Source organism: Panicum virgatum, chromosome 4K, assembly GCF_016808335.1.
Source record: "Panicum virgatum strain AP13 chromosome 4K, P.virgatum_v5, whole genome shotgun sequence".
Taxonomy (NCBI): Eukaryota; Viridiplantae; Streptophyta; class Magnoliopsida; order Poales; family Poaceae; genus Panicum; species Panicum virgatum.
In genome coordinates, this window is record NC_053139.1 from 43,116,922 (window position 1) to 43,124,828 (window position 7,907).

Genomic DNA, 7,907 nt, shown 5'->3' on the forward strand with positions numbered 1-7,907 from the left:
TATCTCCATCCCCAATCTTGCAGCGAGGCTGCTGTGACTGTTCCTATTGTTGAGATTATGGCTGTATCTCATTTGGGGTCTGTTTCATTGTTTACTTGAATAATGCTCAATGAACAACAACAGAAATTGTTGGTTTCTATGTTTTCTACAGCAACTTCTCTTTGCATTTTGTGAACTTTTGGATGCATGATAGAACGCAAATGTTGGGGATAAGATGGGCATAGAAAAATTAGTAAGGATGCAAAATATTTATTTTCTTCAACATGGTACAAAGCAAGCACTTGTATACGCACACAAACTCTACCATATGAGCACATTTTAGAGACTTAGCTGAGAAATCTTGATATTTTGGCAAAATCACCACCTCGTTGTTAACGAGCATGCTGTTACCTACCAGTGAACAAATGTCATCATAATTTCTGAAAGGAATCAGTGTTTGAAGCCTAAAGGGGGAGGGGGTGAATTAGGCAACTTAAAACTTTAACCTATGGCTCCAACTACAATTGCACAAAATATAAACTAAAATATATTATTTAGATGTGCAACTATGATTCTTCTACTGTGAAACCCTCATCCCAAAAGAGTTTTGCAACATAGCTCTAATAGCATCCCTTAAGTCCTAGGGTTCGATTTCCTGTGGGGGAAAATTTCAGGCTGGAGTTAAAAAATCCCCTCTTGCTGGCGTGGCTAGAGTTCAGGAGGGTTTTCTCGATCAGGAAGCCAGTTGCTTTCTCTTAATAAAATATGGTGGGAAGGCCGTCATTGCTCCGGTCGAGGTTTTTTTCCATTCACATGGCGTGGTCCATCGACTTTGGCTTCTTAAGCTTGTACAAGAGCGCTCCTCTTCAGTGCTGGAGGCAATGAGTTATATGCTTCTAGTGCCCCTGGGGGGAGGGAAGGAAAATGCGTCTTATACATACATTGAGGACCGTATCCGGTCCGGTGAGGAACACCTCAAGAGTGAAAAGAATTATCAATATAGGTGCGAATTTTTTCCACAAATTTGTCATTTCATATGTACAGAAGATCATGTGTGTTGTCTTATTTTCATGGTTCCTTCTGTGGATGCTGGTATCCCTTTGGTACTGCCATTTTTTTTAAAAAAATCTCACACTATTCTTGGTTTCAGAAAAAAGAAATACGTTAAAAGCTTCCACATCGATCTGGGCGGTTTGTTAACTTCAGGAGTAGCTAACGATGGCTACTTGTTCTATTTACAGTTTCACACCTCGGCTCTGCAGAGCGGGCAGTTGGCTGTGACACGGAGCCACTTGGTTATGCAGGCGAAGTTGTATTTGTGTCCGCACCGAAGCACCGCGAGCTCTTTGTTATATTGTGATCCAAATTTATTGCACAAAAGGAAAGGCCGACTTTCGACGTACGTAGCGAAGTGGAGGCCCGTCGTCGGGAGACTTGGCACTACCACAAACTGAAAAGGTCCTGACGGTAAACTTGGACCGACGGGACACGGGAGCCCAACAGGCCGAGCCCGCTCCCGAGCTCCTAGACTAAAACGACCGACAGGAACTACTCCCTCCATCCAAATCCTATCCTTATCGTCTCTCGCATGCACCGTAGGCGAAACGGCGGGTGACCCCTGCGCCGCCATCCACCTCCACCCCCCAGGCCACCTCCGGTGGCCGCCGCCTCTGCCGCCGGCGACGGTCTGGTCAGCGGCAGCGGCCTGCTCGACTCAGCTCCCCATCCCTCGCCCTCCCACCTCTCTTTTCCCCCTGTCTCCCACCTCCTCCCGGCCACAAACCTCATCGGCCCTTCACTGCCGCCGGCCACCGGGGCCAGATCTGGCCTTCTCCCCGCCAGATCCGAGGTACCCCAGGCCGGATCCAATCAGGGGGATTGCGTCATCGCCGCCGCCGGCATGTGCCCTTGGTGATCCCGGTGGCCGCGGGTCCATGGCCACCACTGCCGCGCCACTCACCCCGGGGCGCCGTGCCTCCGGTGGCTCGGATGGCCAGAGGGGCCGTGGTCACTGCCGCTCGCCCGGGGCGCTATGCTTCGGCTGGCCGGGGGCCGTGGCCGCGCCGCTGCAGCTGCTTACCCCGGGGCGCCGCTGTTTGGGGCGTCCAGCACCATCGCTATGGCCGTCTTCCACAGGCCCAATGTGGTACGATTCTCACCCTATCTTACAGATTCATGTTTCTTGATTTTTCTTCAAATATTTCTTTGTGGGGCTTTTATCTGTACAGATTGATTTCAAAGCCACATATCTGATGAGGCTTTTCTCTTGTGATTCTGAATAGAAAAAGATCGACCTTTTACTTGCCTATGAGAGGTAACTGAAAATTGCAACACTCTCCCTAGAGCAAAATAAACTATCATGATGTACTGATGTCCAATAGTTTATATTTGTATGGCATGAGAACTAACTTTGTTTTTGTTCTTAAATAAACTATCTGCAAATTTTCCTAGGAGGAAATATATTAGTATGGCATGAGAACTGACTTTGTTTCTGCTCTTAGATGATAGATCCTAGAATGTAATTTCAGGACATGCGTGGTCTATTTGATTGATTGGTAGAATTCCTCTCCGGTCATAGGCTATTTCCTTACTCTAATGTACCATGTGCTATCAATAAATTTGTTTTTGTACATATTTTCCTGTATTGGGTTTGGAACAAATTTATATAGCAACATAGTGCTCACATTTAATTGAAATCCTTTCTCTTTGAATAGTCTGGTGTTTTTGGTAAGATCAGCAAGGATGTCAAGTTCCCAGAGCACTTGAATTTTTCTTAATTCATATGCAAAACAGATGATTATAGCCCTGTGTACAGCTTGTATGCTGTGGTTGTCCATCATGATGTTATGAATACAATCATCTCTGGTCATTATGTATGTTATCCGAAGGATCCTCAGTGGAAGTGGCACGAGATGGACGATAGCAAGGTAAATAATATGTTTGAACCTGCCTAGTACAATACCTTAGCAGAGAGCTCCCTCAATACCTGCTGTATTCCATCATTACTAGTTCATTTGGTGATTGTGTTTTTGTCTTGTTTGTGAACTGAAAATGAATAAATGATGCACAAAGACAAAGTATGCATGACACTAGTAAGAATTGACCCTGTTCTATTCGTAATGATATATCCTAGAATTTATTTGGAGGCAACTAGCTCCAGTGTAATTGCATGTTGGCAAAATCAACTGATTGGTTAGTAATTTTATTTTACCAAGAAGTGTGTGCCACTCTTGGTCTTGGGACATGAAAATGATGGTAAAAGACTAGTGTTTAGTGAATTTCAGTTTGTAATATGCATTCTCTTCTGGTTTAGGATGAATTGCTAGTTCTTTTCAGTTTTGACAACTTCAACATGGCTGCCATCTAATTGAGTTAATTTGGTTCTTGGTTAGGTACAAAAATACAGCGACATTGAATTAGCATGAACTGTCATCCTTTATATTACTACAGTTCAACTTCAAGGTGAACTTCAGTTACCTTTTGTTTCACTTAGAGTCATATTGAGCATACCACAAGTTCAAAAAAGTAGCTAGGAATCTTGTATACAAGGAGTTATATAGAATTTTATGCCATAACTTGATGGATGACAATGTGGTCTGTATATACAAATTGTAAACCACATGTATATGAAACTATCCTACAAATTGGATTTGTTGTAATCATGGATGCGGACCTACATGTGTGTATATTACTTTCTTATCTCTTTTAGCTGGTTTAATAAATTGTAATCATGGATGATTGGATGCAGATCTGGGTCCGTGTGAATATATATTTTTTTGCTCTGTTACTTGTTTTCCTAACGGTTTGCCGTCAGTAATTGATCACAAACCGTCAGGAATTGAACTTCATGCCATCCTCAAGAGCCGACTGGAACTACCAACAGGAAAGGATTCCTGTCGGCCAACCGACAGGAAAAACCATCTTTCCTGACGACATGGTCCTGTCGGCGAAATCCTGACGGTGAGCCGTCGGGAATTGTATTCCGGACGGCATTTAGGCCTTTCCTGACGATTTTTGGTCATCAGGAGTGTGCTGTTTTCTGGTAGTGTGGGCCCATTGCGAAGGCCCCACGCCAGGGATGTCTAGGGGGTGCGGGGGGCGGAGCCCCCCTCCTGCGGTATGGTTCATATATCTTTTAGGGTTTGCTCCTCGACAGTCGATTAATTTCTCTTATAAGCCGCCGCCAGGCGTTGTAAACACACACCTGATATAGTGAAGATTTGCTGGCTGGTGCCCGTAGTTTTTCCTTTTCGCATTGGAAGGGTTTTCCACGTTAAATCCTCGTGTCTCCTGTGGTTTGATTTTGTTGTTCTTCGCCGTTTATTCGCCGTCATTTCTAACACTCTTCTCCCTCCTTGTACTCGGTGAGGCACAATGTGCACTCGATGTCATCGCCTCCCTCCTTCACCAAAAACGTTGATCACTGAACTCTAGAAAGAGCCGCCGCCGTCGCCATCTCATCCTCATCCCGCTGGACCAACGGTGGTAGCTCAACCTGCTGGACCTGGACCGGCGGAGGTGGCAGTGGAGGCTGCGCCTGCTTTCGACGCTTGCAGAGAACACAGAGGATGACACACACCGTGGCAATCAAACATATCTCGCAAATCACCAAAGCGAAAGATCTTTGTGTCATCAGTGGCGAATTTAGGATCTAAATTTAGGGGGGAGGCCTTATTTTCCTCTTCTTCTTTCTTTCTTCTCTCTTTTTCTTCTTTTTCCTCCTTCTTTTCTTCTTCCTCTTCATCATTATGGTTGAAAATTGTGGGGGGGGGGGGGGCTGGAGCACCCCCTAGCTCTGCCACTGGGTGTCATGACGTGCTCAGTTGTGCCTCCAAACTTACTAAGATCATTCATGCCTGCCTTCATTAACAAAGAGAACGATACGTGGGAGGATCAGTGACCATACTTTGTATCAAACAACACTACTGCAAATCTATACTATAAAGATCGAAAACAATTAAAAAGTTTTCTCATCCAAACTGGGCCCGCCGTACCCCTCACGTCGGACCCGTGTGTCAGGGCCGAGGTAGGTGGAAGGGGGTGGAGACCCATAAAAACTAAGAGTTAGAGCGTGTTTCTGCCGAAAACTAAATCTTTTTCTCACCGCGCCCTCCCACGTGCCCGCTGTCGTACCTGCTCCTTCTCTCAGCGCGTGAAAACATTGGCCACCTCCCTTCCCCATCCGAGACGACACGCCCCCGTCCACGGAAGCGGCGGCGACAGGCGACAGCAGCGGCCGGGGGGCACGGGGACCTCAGCACCGCGTCCTCGCTAGGCGCGCCGCACACTGCTGGAGCGGCGCGTCCCCATCCTCAGCGGCGTGCGGTGCTCGCCATGGATCCCGGCATCCGCATCCTCTCTGAGCTCACAGGTAGCCAAGCTTGCAACAAGGTAGGTGTCTTAATTATCAGGACTGCGTGCCAGCACTAGGCAAGTCTGGCTTGCACCTGACACAGGCTCTCAGCACTCCTGCACCATATATTACTTTTTGTTCTTTATTTTTTCTCTAGACAATAGAATCACTATCAGTAATCACCAAAAAAGGATCTTATTAGGGTTTTTTTAGGGCATCTTATTAGGTTTTCTTATGCAGACATAATTGTTCTGTTTGTTTCTGAGCATAGTGAACATGAAACTGGTTGCAATTCTTGTCAGCACGCTTGACTCCTGGTATTTGGGTAAATTGGGTGTCATGATAACTATGAGCATGTTTGGTTTGGGGCCACAACTCGCCACAGCAAAAGTTAGGCAGCCACAAGGAAAAATCGGTGTTTGGTTGCTCACCTCGTGATGTGGCTGCCACAGTTTTTGCTTGTGCTGTTCCGTGGCGATTGTGGCGCCGAAAAAGCTCACCACAAAGTGTGGCGGGAGCTCTGTGGCGGTGGCAAACTGTGGCCCCAAACCAAACAAGCCCATAATTCTTTATAGTGTTATATAGCCGTGCTTTGATTACTGAATATATGTTCCTCACATCCAATTCCAATCTAAAAGTTAAGAATCACTGAATGCAGCACATAGCAAATTTTCTAATGATGGCATATCTGATAGCCTGACAGTAAACCAATTAGTGACTAAATTCATTTTGCAAGGACCAACCAAAATAACATACATTTTTATTTCAAAGTGTTGTCACAAGGTAGTTTGTAGATTAAAATTTCTTCCCCAGTTAACCAGCTCTATATTGATTATGTGTTTTTGATGGGCAAGATCTATCACTTGCACACTCGATCATCCAATGGTCACTGGTCAGATGTATATAACAATACAACGATGCTGCTGGATGAATCGCCTTAAATGAGTGTATACTTAGATGGTCAAATGTGTTTTCTAAACATAGCTTGAGTATCAACATATATGAGCTTTGTGAGGACGCTGAATTTTTTCCAGGTTCAAACTTATTTAAAATGGCATTTGTGCTTGTCATACAGTGCACTATATCGTAAGTCCTTATTCATGCTGCACAAGAGCACAATTCTCATTCAATGCATGCTTGTCCCCAGGGACTGTAAATTGCAAGGTTTGCTACCACACTCAGAAAGGAGCTGCAAAATACTACTACAAACCAGGTTACTAACTTCTTTTTTTTGAATGGTCACCGGGGGGAGAGCATCCCCACCTGAATTGTATTCAAAAGGTGTGGCAGACCACAGATCAAAGGCCTCATTTTTAAGGAAAATGAGACAAAAACCTTGCTCGATTAATTGAGGAAAACCGAGCTAAAACCAAGATAACATACCTACCTAAACTAGGTCTCGAACAACACACCCTAGCACAAGGGCAATTGTGGCATAACCACGGATAACAACACTATGTCCTAGCATAAGGACAAAAAAATGCGGCTTAATCCGCGAATAACACAACCATACTAAGTACAAGCTCTAAATTGTAGCAGCAACCATGGCACCGCACCATGCGGGAGATGTCCCAATAGAAGTTTTAGGATTATTGGGAGACTTGCTTTTGCAGTCTTTCAATAATCTTCTCCCAATCCAACTATCTTATTGGGAGCGTCACAATTCTTCCTTTATTTAGGGATAGTTGGGGTGAATTATTGGATTGTCCCAATAATTATTGGAAAAAGGGAAAAGTTTTGAGAGATTGCTGGAGCACTATTTTTTTATCTACTCTCCCAGTATGGTAGTTGGATTGGGGATCGGAAGACCGCTATAGATGCTCTAATAATGAAGAGGATTCACTTTAAGTCCAAGAGAGACCTATTTGCAGATTTTCAAATTTATTTATTCTAATGTGAAGGAAATAGTGCACAGGTACCTTCGAAGTTCTGAATCCATGTGACACAAAATGTGAGTATTTTTCTTTTAAGTGTTTACAATTGTTCTAAGCGGTTATTTAATTGGCATAATGCTGGGTGACTTGTATAGCTATTTGCCTTTACTAACCATATTAAGTAAAGTGTTTTTTTAATATGTGAATGAAAATTATGATCGAATTCGAAGTCTCTTTTTCATTTAAAACACATGTATGTCGCACGTGCACTTTACTAGTTTTATTAAATAAAAAGAGACAATTCCCTACTAGCGGAATTATCTAAAAAAAAAGATAAGTGAGTAATAGTACCAGAGCGGAGGGTGATGGTGAAGCCATCCCTGAGAGTCGGCCTCGAGCACTAATCCAATGGACAATCTGAAAAAGTTTGGAGAGAAGCTTGATCAATAAGCAGTCTAGTTTCAAAACAGTTACATATGCCAAAAGCAGTTCGATCAGCTGCATGTTAGGTCCCTAGGTGTAGCCATGACTCATGAGCGGGAGTGGCTGAGTTTGTATTGAGTTTCGGCCTGCTCAGTGCTGTAAGCCCATGCGGCAAGTCGTTGTTGGCCCACAGCCCAGGAACGTGTATGGGGTATAACTGTATAAGTCCCCATGGGGGCGCCCCTGTATCGGTATGAATGAATTGAACCATAACTGAA

The 7,907-nt window shown here is 44.5% G+C and overlaps 1 long non-coding RNA gene across 1 annotated transcript; it reads left to right on the plus strand.

The window, feature by feature from the left end:
* The first annotated feature begins 4,985 nt into the window (after nt 1-4,985).
* On the plus strand, nt 4,986-7,907 carry LOC120704186. Its single transcript, XR_005687484.1, has 2 exons — nt 4,986-5,370; nt 6,480-7,907. It is a non-coding gene; the product is annotated as an uncharacterized LOC120704186 (long non-coding RNA).